We start from the raw sequence: 16096 nt of genomic DNA on the forward strand, positions 1-16096 counted from the left end.
CCTGGTAAAACATCTGTAAAATGTCCGAGTGAGTCCGTGTGAGAAAACATCTGGAACCTTCTCAGTGAGCGAGTGGACGTGCTGATGAGGTTTCTAAATTCATTGACATCATTTACATGAACTTCACACTAAACTTTAATATTTTCCAGATTTCACATCACTGACGAAAGTTCACTGAACAATTTTGCAGCTTTAGTTTTTTGTTTTCCAAGATTCTGCTTCAAACATCTAAACCTCAGACGCATGTAAGTAAACGTGTTGTTGACGATATCACATGTTGAAGCCGTGGTAGAAACAACAACCTCTAAAATAAAGTTTGTTTGTCACTGTTCGTGGAGCTGTGCACGTCAGAAGACGAAGACGTCAGCATGGTGTAAAAAAAGACTGAAAAGTTTAATTCTTTCTTTTTACTTATTTGAGGAAGCTGAGGTGCACAAAGTTACGTCCTAACATCTACTGGTAGTTAAAAATTAAAGGTGCAGAAGACCTTCAGCATCTAGTCCTGTACTCTACATAATATTATTCAGCCACATGCACACGCCTGCACACAGAGTGGCAGCACACTTGGTTTTGGCAGGTTTCTATTTAAAGTCTCTGGTGTCAGACCTTCCCACCAACACGTGATTCTAGCAGAGTTTTGATGGAGAGGTCTGTGAAACTGTGTGTAACTCATGTTTATTACACCTTCATGGATTTTTCTTTACAACGACGTGACAGCCTTGTGTTGTGCGTTGCTATGGCAATACACAAACAATACTACAATACATTGTCAATAAACTAAATATCAATGCTAAGATCCGATCAATAATCTGCAGAGTTAACGATGAAACAAGCAGCCGACCGCGACTCGTCCGAGTACAAATATAAGAATTGTTAAAAACTTGTGACGTGTTGAAAAACCTGCAGAGTTCAGTTCAGTGTGACGAGAGAGAGAGAGGTTGTAGTGATGCTCTCTCGCCCTGTGGGTCACAGAAAGTGTTGAGCTGGGAGAAGAAGATTGGGATTTCTCTACACCAGCTGTAACCATGGCGACAACGAGTGGTTGTGCACACACTCACACACTCACACACACACACTCACACTGTACAGTTTGACTGCAGAACTAATGGACACCAGAGTCTGAGTAGCTCCATGTTTACTACAACGTGAAACGTGTTTTGACACGACTCGGATCTGAGGTTCGAAGAACCAGAAGTGGACATAAATACACAACTACTACACACAACCAACAGCTGCAAACTACACACCAAGATATAAACACAAGCAAGGACACAACAGGCAATGAGACAAAGCAGACATCTCCGTTCAGGACAAACCTTGAATATGTAGTTTTGAGGAACAAAAGACTTGTGTAATAAGGTACTAGAGTAGTACTTCAAAGCAGCGAGTACTATTCATAAAAACAGATCTACACTGTTGTAAAAGTGCAGATATTAGAGACGTGTGTCTGTGTGTGTGTGTGTGTGGGGGGGGGGGACGTGTGAATCTCTATTTGAAGATTTAAAAGATCTCTGAGTGAATCTGTGTTTTAATTAACACACAAACACTGGACCTCCTGGACACTTTAACTGTGCCGGGTTATGATCATGTGTTTTAATTATTTCTACAGACACAGAATGAATGAGTCGACTCCGGGGCTCCACTGAGGATCTGGATCATTGACATTTAGTGGGCAGCTCGGATAATTAACACACACACACACACACACACACTCAGCGAGTGACAGTGTCCTCGGGCTGATCCTTGACTTTCATTTCCATTTGACAGTGATGCTCCAGTGTCTGTCTCTGCGATCGCCCCCTGAAGCGCCGTACGCCGGCTCAAACACAACGAGAAGCTGCCAACACATCAGGACTCCTGTGCCATTACCATGACAACCGCTGTAAATCCAGCAGTAAAGAAAAGTATTATTACCGATGTGTGCTGCGTGAACATGAGCCTCACACTGTGGGTGCAGGACGAGCACCAAACATATCGGGGGAGGGCTGCCTCTCTTGTAGAGGTGGTTTGGGCAGGTGAACAGAATCCTCCTGGGCACCTTCCAACCACCGGGGGGGGGCTCCGAGCATCTGATCAAGATGCTCGACCCAGAACCTGCTGGAAGGACTGAAAATCTCAACCAGCTTGGGTCCCCAGGACGAGCTGAAAGACGCCAATGGGAAAAGCGACATTTGGAACCTCCTGCTGGCCGATCCTCGGACAAGCAAAAGAAAAAAAGAATGAAAATAGTTGTCGAGATGATCGAGTGGATCAAAGAGGTAGATCAAACAACCCACTGCCAGGTTCTGTCAGTCAAAGAAAAGTCCTCTGATTGTTCGGGGGTGGCTGCTGGTGAAACATCTACAGATCAGGAGGTCGTTCTTTACATTTCACGATCAGCCGACTCCTTTAATACAAGTTATAAACGTATTTGTAGCTGAGCTCGTGAATATCCGCCGCCCACAGAGGAAGGATGGAAGAAGGAACTCTTGAAAACATTAACGTCTCGGCTGTGGCGAGGTCACAAACTCTTGCATTAAAAAATATTCATTCATTATTCATTCATTCACACGGAGTTGTCCTCAGTACCACCGGCAGACAACTGCAGGATGAAAGCACGAAGCAGAACCTTGGAACCGGTGGTTTCCTGAGTGCTGCTCGTCTTGTTAACTAGAGCACGTCTGCAGTCAAACCAGATTCACAAACTGAATCCTGTGTCGAACTAAGACACCATGTGGTTTAACATGAAAATGCACTTCCTGCCGAACTCGAGTCGGCTCGGCGTCGCCGCCCGCGTTCCTCTCGCTGCCTCGTACTCTGGAGAAATCTCTGCCCTCAGCACTTTAGACGCCACGACAGTGAGTTAATCCAGAGCTTCAAGTCTAATGTTGCCTGAGGGCTCGTCTCAGTGAGACCGAACAGAACACGTCAGCATCACAACATGCAACAGACTCCGTCCGTCCTCACATGAAACACGAACCACCTCCGAGGTTTCACGTTAAGATTAACCGTCACTTTAAAGTTGTTTAAAATGTTCAAGACTGATATCAGCAGAAATGTGGCCTCGCTTTTTAAATCAAATATTCAATATCTGTGCTTTACACTTTGTCTCACAAGAAGAACGGCTCCAGACTCGGAGCAGTGGAAACTGGAGGAAATAAGTACAAGTCATATTTCACAGTTATTGTCTTTCGCTAAATTTTGCCAGAAATAAAACACATAAACTTTGTGGTATTTCGAGAAATCAATCTTCAGAATCTCTAACTCCTGTTTTCTTGCTGAAGTTATTTTTCCTCCCAGGCACGAATGTCGTCCGTCCATTATCTACACACTTGTCCTCTGAGGGTCTCAGGACGGCTGCAGGTTATCCCGGCTGCTTTAGAGCGAGAGGTGGAGACGATCTCATGACATGATGTTTTCACTTTGTCCTGTGATGCAGATGATTGTCGAGGGGCGGAGCCTGTAGAGCAGCAGGAGGCGGGACATGGCGTCTGAACTCCGCTGTGTAAAGATCAGTGTTGTTGTTTACAGCTCGTCCACACGGCGTCGGCCCTCATCACCAGAACATCTGGAACCTCCTCGTCTTTCCAAGTGGACGTCTTCGTCCTCCACGTGTACGACTCCTCTTCTTCATCCTGAGACATTTGTGTTCTTCAGTTTCACGTCCGTCACGTGTTAGAAACCTCAGAGACACGGATTGACTCAGATGGACTCATGAGGACATTTTACTAAAGGCTGCAGGAGAAGATCCAGAAAATGTCCAGAGACACTGACTCAGACATTTGTCCTCACATACAGAAGCTCCTCCCAAAAGTCCCAGAACTACACTTGTATTTTCCACAGTACACAGAGTACAGTGTAAATAAACATAAGATGCTGACACGACATCAGTTCTATCTGACACAGCTCATTAAGACTCGTTAAGGATGATTAAGCAGATTAAGACCTAAGAGTTTAAATGTCTCTGTAGCCCAGTGTGTGTGTGTGTGTATGTGTGTGTGTGTGTGTGTGTGTGTGTGTCTGTGTGTTTAAAGTACTGCTAGATTTTAGTTTTTTATGACCTTGTACAAAAGTGTGTATTCATGTATTCGTCAGAGACCTGTTTATTATTGAGATCTGTGTTTACCACGCTGTATCTCTCAGGTGCTTGTGTGTGTGTGTGTGTGTGTGTGTGTGTGTGTGTGTGTGTGTGTGTGTGTGTGTGTGTTTAACGTCTCTGCTGCTTCTTAAACTTTGATATGTGGGGAGTGGCGGCCGCTGCCTCATGTATTTTTAAAGGGAAAGTTACGCAGGCGCCGTGTGATCTTTGTTCTGCTGTTCGCTGGCCTACTTTAAACTTTGCTTAGAGAGCAGCAGAGAATCAGACGCCGCCTCCACTGACGCTCGTGAACAACACGTTCACACTTTGGAAACACACGAGGCGACTCAGTGCAAACGATGTGCGGAGAGGAGAATCTACTGACTCACTAGTGTCCCCGTGAGGCTGCAATGTTCATTACACACCGCAAAACAACATTAGCATGTTCACTGTAGTTTAGCATGTTAGCAGATAAGTGGAACTGTATTGAATCCAAAGAACCTGAACTGACTTTGAATTACGATGATGACGCGTTTCCACTTCCTGCTTCTACCCACAAGTGAAGCCAAAGTACCTCAGACACAAACGCTGCCATCTTGTGGTGATGACGTAATTTGCGGTCAGAGTCTGTGCTGCCCAGTCACTGGTTTGACCAATTCAGTCTGAGCCGGATTTTATTTCATCAAATAACAAATTAAAAACATTAATTTCAAAATGATGTATTCACTTTATACTATATATTTGACTGGTACTGATACAGTTTGTTGAATATGTTATTATGAGTTTCTGAGTGTAGCAGCAGCTCAACACTCACTCGTCATTGTGTGTTTATTCAAATCTTAGTTCTCAGATTCTGATTAATTCAAATGTTTTTAGTTCAATCTGTAAATCCAGCTCATACAAACACGCTGAAGTCGATCAATCAAATTTGATTTGTGCAGCTCACATTCACAAATCACGATTTGTCCCATCGGGTTTAACGAGGTGCGACATCTTCTGTTCTTAACCCTCAACAAGAGTAAAGTGTAAAGTTTGTGTCGAGAGATAAACAATTCAAAACCAGTTGAGAACAAAGTTTTCAATAATAAATGAATAATGAATAAATAAGTCTTTGAGTTTTGTTTTCAAGGAATTTTCCAATGACAAATAATTGTTTTTACCAGGAAACGTTCCTGAAAATGATTTCACCTCCAGCAGAGAACCAACGTGTTTCTTTTGTTTTTTAAAATCTCTGTAAACTGAGATTTAAAATAAAGTTCTGTAGAATTAAACGACGCTTGAGCTCAACGGAGGACGTCAGAATATGAATAAAAATGAGTTGGATTTACTCTCAGTGAATATCGTAAAGAGGTATGACCCCGTGAGCGTGTTTCTGCACAGACCCGTGTTGGAAGAACAACACGCTTCATCCGTGTAGAGCTGCATGTCAGCGTGTGGTGGAGGAGAAAACACGGGAATCAGCAGGAATGTAAGCGACGAGGTTGGGATATGATACGAGCGCTGGCTGTGTCGGTCATTTATAATGCAGAGAAAAAACATGCAGCAGCTCAAATGCACACAAAAGACCACAGACGCTGCTGGGAGTGTGTGTGTGTGTGTGTGTGTGTGTGTGAGTCGAGGTGTGTGCATTTAAGCTGTGTGTGCAGACCAATTTATTTATGAGTGTTTTTATAATGTGTGAGGCAGAGTTTTCTTTCTTGTGATGAATGTGGACATAAATCATTCAACTGTACATATGTACATGCATTAATATTTGTTTTGTGTGTGTGTGCTTTGTTAACTTTTCTCTTAATAACCTTGTGCCAGTTTTTACCCCAACTTTAAATTATTCAAGCACAAGCACATGCTTTCATGCAATTGTGACCCTGTGCATGTGTGTGTGTGTGTGTGTGTGTGTGTGCGTCCTTCACTTCTGATTTCCCTCCTCTGCTGTGAACAAGCGTCCAGTTTGATCCATATAAACCTGTTATGGTTTATTGATCGGGGAGATGAATAAATAACACCGTGGTTAAATATTCACGGAGCCTCTGGGACGATGATCCATTATTTACCTGAAGTACACAACAGAAAGAAAAGGAATGTTGTTTGTGTAATGAAGCAGGTTTAAATCTACTGTTTGTTTCATCGTCACATGACGGAACGCTTCTCTTGCTCTGTCTGTGTGTCTCTTATACAAAGGACGTCTGAGGAAACCCTGGTTATTGTTCCTTAATCCAGGTGTCAAGAGTGAAACAGGAACCTGGCTCTGTCCAAAACCAAAGAACACTGCGAGTGGAGGGACTTCACGATCAGACGAACGAGGCGTGAGAGGAAGTCCTCTACCACAGACTCTGGGCTTTTCAACCCTCACAAACATCTCGTGTCTGCTGGAGGCAAATGTTGGATGTGGTTGGTGCAGGTGGACCGGACGACACACGTGGACGCAGCGGCAGCAGAACGGAGCTCGGCTCATCTCACAAGGTTTTTAATAGACGTTCGTCTGCGTGTTCATAAAACAAACTGCTGCTGTTGCTCCTGTGAGGCCGATATTCAGCTGTAATCATAACAACCCTGTGAGTGTGTGTGTGTGTGTGTGTGTGTGTGTGTGTGTGTGTGTGTGTGTGTGTGTGTGTGTGAGAGCCTTCCAGCTGCTCTGCTTACTGTACGTGTTTGTGCTCATTGATTTACTGGTTTAATTATTCCCGCTGCTCTGAAAGAAGTCGCCCACGTCATTAACAGTTTCCCTCCAAACTTTATCAGTAAATAGGTCACGGACAGGAAGTGATCATGTGACAGTTCTCTCACCTGCCGCCGGCTCTGATTGGTCACAGAAGCTTTCTATAGGTTGTTGATCTTAGAACGTAGCTAACATTAGCATTAGCAACTATTCATTCAACAACTGATCAGAAAAGTTGTGTCTCTTTCCGCTGTCGTTCTGATTAAGACGCCCCCTAGTGCCAGAGAGTTCATATACATATACTACATACACATACTTTAACTCAGTACATACAATGATTAATATTTTTAATTGTATCATCATTAAGGTAAAGAATTAAGGGATACAGATGATAGCAGCGTAGAACTTAGAGAAATGATGACATTTTATTAGTTTTTTATTTGTATTTAACCGTCGTAGTTAAATTGATTTGATGCTTGAAAGTCACGACTGCACATGGAGGCAGGAACATCGACAGAAATATGTCGTGTAATTTGGTTTGGGCTGAAATGCTGCGAGTGTATTTAACAAGCAGCGAACTGAATATTTCATCACCCTCGTCCCTCTCCAGTTTTAATCCAGCTCCGACTGTTCGACTCTGCTGCAGAGAGTGAAACAGACTCGTCCCATCATCCTGACACTTCAGCTGTCACCTGAGTGAGTGTGTGTGTGTGTGTGTGTGTGTGTGTGTGTGTGTGTGTGTGTGTGTGTGTGTGTAATGAAAACTGTAAACAGGAGCAGATTCCTCCCAAGCAAAATGTTTTTGCTGATTTCAGCAACTTAGCTTTAAACACAACAAACTGTGAATTCACCTCCTCCAACAAATGCAGCTCCTCTACGTAGTGTGTGTGTGTGTGTGTGTGTGTAAATACACAATATATTTGTTTTATCATCTCAGTCTCTGGAAGCTTTTACATTTACTCTGAATTTAACTTTTATTTATTTTATCTTAAATCAAGAACAAAGCCAAATAGAGAGTTTGCATCGTGGCAGCAGTGACGTGACTGTGAAGCTGCTTTCAGACCGGATCTGGAATTCTCCAGAACATGAATGTCTGAGTCAGTGTCTCTGGACATGTTCTGGATCTTCTCCTGCAGCCTCCTGGGAGAACATCTGTAAAATGTCAGAGTGAGTCCATGTGAGAAAACACTGAAAGAACACAAATGTCTCAGGATGAAGAAGAGGAGTCGTACACGTAGAAGACGAAGACGTCCACTGACCCAGAAACGCTCCTGCTGCGTTCTTCTTATGTTAAAGAAGCTCAGGAGAAAGTCCAGAGTCTGAAGCAGATTAACTCCTCCCCCGTTTCTGCAGGATGACAGCACTGCTGCCACGTGATTGGCTGAATGGATGAGCGCATGAATACAGGTGTTCCTCGTGAAAATTATGAATGAGTGAGAGTTCAAAGTGATCAAAGTGTTGCACAAGAGTCTCAAAGTTAATTTAGAAGAAGTCAAAGAAAATGAGTTCTGATCGACCATGAAGCAGAGGTGTGTGTGTGTGGGGGGGGGCATAACTGAGTGACCTGGAAATGTCAGAGATGAGGAGCGCACACACACACACACACACACACACACACACACGCAAACACACTCGCACACATTCTCACACACACTCACACACACTCTCTCTCTCACACACACACTCTCACACACAGCCCTGCAGGTGGTCTCTCTCTCTCTCTCTCTCTCTCTCTCTCGTAAAAGAACTTTTCTCTTTGAAGTAACTGAATCAATATCAAAAGGAAGCTTGGCAGGAAAGTTGTATTACATCAGCAGTGAGATGCGTCCGCACGCCGGCGGCCCCACATGGTGACGGGAGGTAACTGCTGGACCTCTGAGACAACCGACTAAAGCTTCGGATATTTTCATTCTAACCTCGTTGAGCTTCATCGTTTTAGCCGTCTGTAGTTCCTCAGCTCAGAGACAGAGGTTTGAGTTTCACCTGCGTAAAATGAGTTTATACGTGGTTCTGGTTAGTTAGTTATAAATGAGCTATTCTTATGATTAATTATTCCTAAATCCCCTCAGGATCTATAAAGAATCTTTATATCTAATAGAAAGAAAAGGATTCTGAGTGGAACCATCTTGTTTTCAAGGCTCCAAACACAAACACACTCAGTACAGAGACAGGCTTAGGCCACGCCCCTCCCCCACCAGCTGGTTCCCCAATGAAGCCAAACCCAAGTTCTTGATCAAAACCTGAAATCAAGAGCAGAACAAACTGGAGTGAGTGAAACAGTTTATGAAACCATCGCGTCCTTTGTGTTCAAACACTGAGCTCAGCTCTCGCTGTGTAAGTGGGTTGAGTGCGGAGCCGAGACGAACCACAGGAACAGGAACAGACGCAGAGCGAGTTGTTTAATCAACACAATTGATTTCTTTTGGCCTCTGTTTAAAAAATAATATCTAAGACCCTCAGCCTGAAGGCAGAATAAATAATCACAACACAACGTGCGCTCTTCTGTGTTTTCTTTGTTCACACACACACACACTTGTGACAACGTGCCCACTTCACTCACATCCCTTCATTTCTATTTATACTTTTCAACAAGTCGCAAGAGAATTTGTCAGTTTTTGTTTTTTCTTGAGGTGAAATGTTCAAAGAAAATCCTTCAGGACTTTTCTCTGGTTCCTCTACAACAACTCTTCCATCCATCAACTCTTTCATCCATCAACTCTTTCATCCATCAACTCTTTCATCCATCCATCAACTCTTCCATCCATCCATCAACTCTTTCATCCATCAACTCTTTCATCCATCCATCAACTCTTTCATCCATCAACTCTTTCATCCATCCATCAACTCTTTCATCCATCAACTCTTCCATCCTTCCATCAACTCTTTCATCCATCAACTCTTTCATCCATCCATCAACTCTTTCATCCATCAACTCTTCCATCCATCAACTCTTTCATCCATCAACTCTTTCATCCATCAACTCTTTCATCCATCCATCAACTCTTTCATCCATCCATCAACTCTTTCATCCATCAACTCTTTCATCCATCCATCAACTCTTTCATCCATCCATCAACTCTTTCATCCATCAACTCTTTCATCCATCCATCAACTCTTTCATCCATCAACTCTTTCATCCATCAACTCTTTCATCCATCCATCAACTCTTTCATCCATCCATCAACTCTTTCATCCATCCATCAACTCTTTCATCCATCAACTCTTTCATCCACCAGCCGTCCATTCTTCCATCTGTTTATCCTGCCCTCCCTGAATCTAGGGAAGTTCTTCATTCATTCATTAAATAGGAAGCTTTTCATCCATCCAGCTGTTCACCCAACCATCATCTATCCACCATTCAGCCGTCCATCGATTCATTGTGTTATCCAGTCATTTATTTGTCAAACCACCCATCCGTCTATCCAGCTAGTTTCTCCATCCATCATTTCATCCATTCATCCATGTAGATAAAGACGGAGTCAGTCGTGCCAAATTACCCACAAGTCTCTGCTCATTTGTCCCCCTGTTGTGTCCAATCTGTCCCCTGGGCAGCGAGAGACCAGATCCTCCTCTGATTAAAAGTAAATAAATAAACAGAGGAAGTGGATCTTCAGGGAACAGGAAGGAGCTGACGCGCTGAAAACCACCTCCTGCTAAATGTTTGAATCTGTGGCCGTTTTACGAACACGGACAAAAGCCAAGTGTCTGCTGGGAGAAGGGAAACGTTGCTTTGAATCTAGGTCACATTGTTAGACGGTGGTTTCTGTTTTCCTAAATAACACTGATGAAAACCAACTTTTCGGACACTTGACCCCTCCCCTCGTAATCCCGCCCTGCAGTGCTGCACCACATGAGCAACAGTCGCCTTAGACACGTCTTCACTCGGCCGATATCGTGTCCTTATTTACTCCTTCACAAGAAGAACATCACCAACCACAGTTTCACAGCTTGAACCAGATTTCATTGATTCTTTGTTGAAGTTCCAGACACATTACAGACGGAGTCATGTCCGTCCACCCGATGAGACAAAGTCGTTCAGTTCTGACCTGGAGCTGGACAAAGGGGCGGCTCCACGAGTTCTTTTTTCGTCGTCTCCCACAATGTGAGACTTGACTGTCGGCGGAGTTTGAACTGAGAACGTGAGCAGGTTCTGAGGCTGAGTCCAGTTTCCTCACCTGCAGATCCACTCGATGCTTTTAGGTCCCCCCCAACCACACACACACACACACACACACACACACACACACACACACAGACACACCCACACACACACCCACACACACACCCACACACACACACACACACACACACACACACACACACACACACACAGACACACCCACACACACACACACACACACACACACACACACACACACAGACACACACACACACACACACACACAGACACACCCACACACACACACACACACACACACACACACAGACACACAGACACACACACACACACCTCTATGGCCTGAGGTTGTGTTGTTTAGATCATCTGGGTTAATGAAGCGAGTATAGTTGGACTGAATCTTCCTCTTCCTTCTTCTCTTCTGTATTTCATCATGATTTATTTCATCCCTCCCCCCCGAGGTCATATGTGTTCTGTTTATTCCATCCATCACTTTCTGTTTCATGACGTCTCCCCTCCTAACTGCCTGCGGCCCTGCAGCTGTGTATTAAGAAGCGGGATGACCTCTGACCTCCAGTCACTGATCATTACGAGGCCAAACAAAGAACAACGAGGTTTTTCAGAAACAATAACAAACGTGATCTGTTCTGGATTGTGGGGGGGTGAAGATCGAACGAGACACTGGACATGTCCATTTGATTCTCACAGCCTGGACTGTGTGGACCTGTCAGGATGGATTCAGGTTCTGAAGTGAAAGTGTCGTCACATCTTCACGTCACCTGTCGGTTTGTGAGCTGAAGCCTCAGTTTGACATCTTGTCCAGCGCCATCTTGGTTTTGTGGAACCAGAAGTAACCATATTTGGAGGAGCAGGGGGTGGAGCCTGACTGACATCTCGAGGACACTGCCCTCCCACCTGCACCTGCCAGCTGCACCAATTAGACAGTACAAGCTGTCAATCACACTGTGGTATCCACCCCCCCCCCCCCCCCCCCCCCCCCCCCCCCCCGAGACAAAAACTCCTGAGGACAAAGTTTACTGACGTTAGAAAGTGAAAGGGGACATTTTCTATAGAAGCTACCAGAGGAGGCGCCCCCTGCTGGTCATTGGAGGTTGGGGTTAGTTCTGTTTCCTTAGAGCTCAAATTTAAATTGCAAGTTGTCAGTTATTCTGTTGTTTGAATCAACTGTTTGCTTTTGTCGAAATATTCTGGTAAAATAAAAAGTGTATTTATTATTATCTATCTGTTGAAAACAAGATGGCTGAAATAAATTCTCTCTCTCTCTCTCTCTCTCTCTCTCTCTCTCCCTCTCTCTCTCTCCTCCTGGCAGTCAGTTTGAATTTACTGATTAGCCTTCAGCTAACCTGCAGACGACAGGATCCACCGGCTCACGTCCGTCTGGATTAAGGTCGACTGTTAATTCGTCCTGTTGCTTTTGGCAAAATACCGACTGTGGAGGAAGAAATGAAGAAAACGAAGAACGACAAAACTGCATCTGCAGTAAAAAGAACGACTTTCAGGAATAAAGGAGGAAAACACGTGTATGTGTGTTTTTCTGTGTACTGCGTGTTATTTCCCGTCTGTCTCACGTGTTTGTTTCCTGCACACGTCTCAAGTTCATGAGACGATTTTACATTTATCTCCTGGTTCAACTTCTCAGGACGTTTCCTCTCAGAGTCTGAAGCTTCGTGATGGTTCATGTTTCATCTGATCTGTTTTCGTTTCACGTTGTAATTTAAATATATATTTTTAAATAGTGAGTTCTGTCTGACAGACGTACGTCCTGTCGTCTACGTGGGCGTCGTCTACCTGTACTTGGCTGTGATTGGTTTGTAGACGACGTCTGACGTGGGCGTGTAGTCAGTTGGCATTTCATTTGGATGCCATGGTAACACAGTACTACAGTACTACAGTACTCCACAGTACCACAGCACTACAGTACTACAGTACTCCACAGTACTCCACAGTACTACAGTACTCCACAGTACTACAGTAACCACAGTACCACAGCACTACAATACTTCACAGTTCTACAGTACTTCACAGTACTACAGTACTCCACAGTATTCCACAGTACTCCACATTCCTACAGTACTACAGTACTTCACACTAGTTCAAATGCTCCACATGAACGTCCTCGTGGTTCAAACATTTTATCGTCGGAGGTGAAGACTGCAGCTGCTTCCTCTTCTTCTTCTTCTTCTTCTGTGGTTTAATGTGTCTCTACTTCCTGTGATTAACCAACAGAACCAGGTTCAGTTTGATCCAGACCCAGAATCCTCTTCTGGTCTGAGGAACCGTTCACACCTGAAGTTCAGCTTCAGACTGAACTGAAGAGTCTGACGCTCTGAAACAAACCAGGTGTGAACGTTCACTACATTTTATTAAAAGTTGATTGAAGCAATGTCCCGCACACAGACACACACCACTATACATGTATGTGAGATGTTTGTGTGTCAACATATAATGTATACTCTAAATCTGTGTGTGTGTGTGTGTGTGTCAGGTTCTGGGTCAGTTATCAGGACTGTCCAGCTGCTTCATGCTCACTAAGCTCTTTACCAGTGAATACAACACACACACACACACACACACACACACACACATTGAAGCCTGTCGGAGATTTAGCTGTGACTCAAGACTCCTTGGGCAGATTAAGATTTTGGGAATCAGAGACAGGTGGTGTGTGTGTCTGTGTGTGTGCGTGCGTGTGTGTGTGTCTGTGTGTGTGTGTGTGTGTGTGTGTGTGTGTGCGTGTGTGTGTGTGTGTGTCTGTGTGTGTGTCTGTGTGTGTGTTACATGAATAATAGGCAGAGTTTGAAAACATAAAGTGTTTTTTAATTATGAGGAAGTCAGAGTTACATCAACACAAAGTAAATTTACATGAATGTCACACACTCAATTTTATTTAGTATTTCTATTCATACTCTATTTATTATTTATTGTAAATAATTTAGCATTAAATTGTGTCTCTATGACGACACATGTTGAAATATCTGAAGCAAGGGACAGAGACAGAATCGTTTTTCCTTTTACGTCCACAGGGAAAATCGTTCCATCATGTTTATTTCCTCGCCTCGCTCGCTCGCTCGCTCGCGCTCTCTCTCTCTCTGTTCCCCAGTGTGTGTTGTGGAGTTTTTATTCCCACAACACATTTACCTTCTGCATCATTCACCATCCAATCATCCACACACACACACACACACACACACACACACACACACACACACACACACACACACAAGCTGATGTTTAAAATTCGCACCTGAATAATTAAATTGTTTCTGGACTTCAGTTAATTTTCTCTCTGTGGAGTTTCGGCCCTGAGACAAACTGACCCTGAGTAACCTCTGGAGCGGTTCAGTCACTGGGTTTTACATCCGTGTCTAAAATGAAAATCTTATGTCTCCACAACATTAAAGAGTAAATGAGACACAAGAGAAAGTCGATGAGACTGTTTTAAAAAAGTGAAGCTAAAGTGTCTTGATCGCCCCCTGGTGGCTGAAGTTATCATTTTAACTAACATGTACAGAACACAGCTGAGATTGTCGACTCGTTCACAACAACAGGAACATGTGGGGACGTTCAGGTGAGGGGCGGAGCCTGTAGAGCAGCAGGAGGCGGGACATGACGTCTAAACTGTGTAAAGATCAGTGTTGTTGTTTACAGCTCGTCCACACGGCGTCGGCCCTCATCACCAAAACATCTGGAACCTCCTCGTCTTTCCAAGTGGACGTCTTCGTCCTCTACGTGTACGGCTCCTCTTCTTCATCCTGAGACATTTGTGTTCTTCAGTTTCACGTCCGTCACGTGTTAGAAACCTCAGAGACACGCCCACTCGCTCACTGGGAAGGTTCCAGATGTTTTCTCACATGGACTCACTCTGACATACAGATGTTTTACTAGAAGCTGCAGGAGAAGATCCAGAGACACTGACTTGGACATTTGCATTGTCACATAGCTGAAAGAAGACAGGAGGCTGAGTGAGACCGAAATGAGGAAAGAGGAAGGACAGAGGAGACAAAAGCAGAGATGAGAACAGAAGTAGGAGGAAAGGAAAGGAAAGGCTGAGGTCTCAATAGAAAGGAATTAAGCCTCCGAGCTTATATAAGACGCCTCCACAAGACAAGACGATTTATATAAGAGGAGAGCGGAGGAAGTTTGAGATCCTCACAGTGATCAACATAAATACTCTGTCTCATTCATAAACACACTCACACTGTCTCCATGACAACAGCTTCCCATTACTCCCTCTTTTTCGATTGGCTGCTCACAGACGCATCTCACACTGAAGTCAAACTGGGCCGTTCTCAAATGTGGGAAAACCAAATCAAAATAAAATCTCTTTCTGTTCCCTGACGCGTCGTGTTCCACGTCTCTGCTGATCGGAGCCGCAGCCAATAAACAAACAGAAATGTGGATTGTGAACGTTCCCGTCGCAGACACGCGTTTGATGTAAGAGCAGGTTAGTGATTTTAAATCGACGAGGACTTGAAACCAGACCAGAGTCCACTTGCATTTTTATTTTCAGTCCATGTTCAACTGAACCCTGAGTCCAGACGAATCGCTCCGACGAGTCGCTGCAGCTCTAAATGTACAGGACATGTGAATCAGACAACTGTGGGTGGAGCAAGGCTAACAGTTTCCCCCTGCTCCCACTCTTTGTGCTAAGCTAGGCTAAACACACCCTACACGTCTGTCTTCATTGAGATAATTAAACTGTGAGATGAACGATGGTCTTCGTGTGTTTTTTTTCCCCTCTTCCTTCTTTGCCTGAGGTCCGGCTCCAGTTCAGCTCCACGACGAGGAAGATGAACTTAGATTACAACAGAAAAACATCAGCCAACTAACTGTAACCACAGTAACTAGCAGCCCGAGGACAGCGAGGGACACATTTAATGAGTTGCACCATGAGATGAAAAACATTCACCTTCTCGCTGCGTCTCCTCTGAAATCGTCTCAGATGTGTTTTGTATGAATCTTGTCGGGATGCTGTGACACGCTCAGACTCCTGACCTCTTTAAAGGCTGCTCGCCCTGTCGGAGATCGAGGAAACGAACGCGCTGCTGTTACGCTCTTTTCATGTCAGCCTAGATAATCACATGCAGCGCTGTGAGTCCGTCTCGTGATTTAACCACAGAGAACGTCTGGACCACAATACATCTGCTCAAGTACTGGGAGGAATTTTTAAATACTCCAACTTCACTTGAATATTTATACTTCTCACAGTTGTACTGATCAATCA

At 44.2% G+C, this 16096-nt stretch overlaps 1 long non-coding RNA gene across 1 annotated transcript; it reads left to right on the top strand.

The window, feature by feature from the left end:
* Positions 1-6246: 6246 nt before the first annotated feature.
* LOC138413781 (uncharacterized) lies at positions 6247-15582 on the top strand. Its single transcript, XR_011246171.1, has 4 exons — positions 6247-6517; positions 12182-12351; positions 13099-13212; positions 14521-15582. It is a non-coding gene; the product is annotated as an uncharacterized lncRNA (long non-coding RNA).
* Positions 15583-16096: the final 514 nt, after the last annotated feature.

The sequence above is a fragment of the Paralichthys olivaceus genome, chromosome 15 (genome assembly GCF_024713975.1).
Source record: "Paralichthys olivaceus isolate ysfri-2021 chromosome 15, ASM2471397v2, whole genome shotgun sequence".
NCBI classification, from domain to species: Eukaryota; Metazoa; Chordata; class Actinopteri; order Pleuronectiformes; family Paralichthyidae; genus Paralichthys; species Paralichthys olivaceus.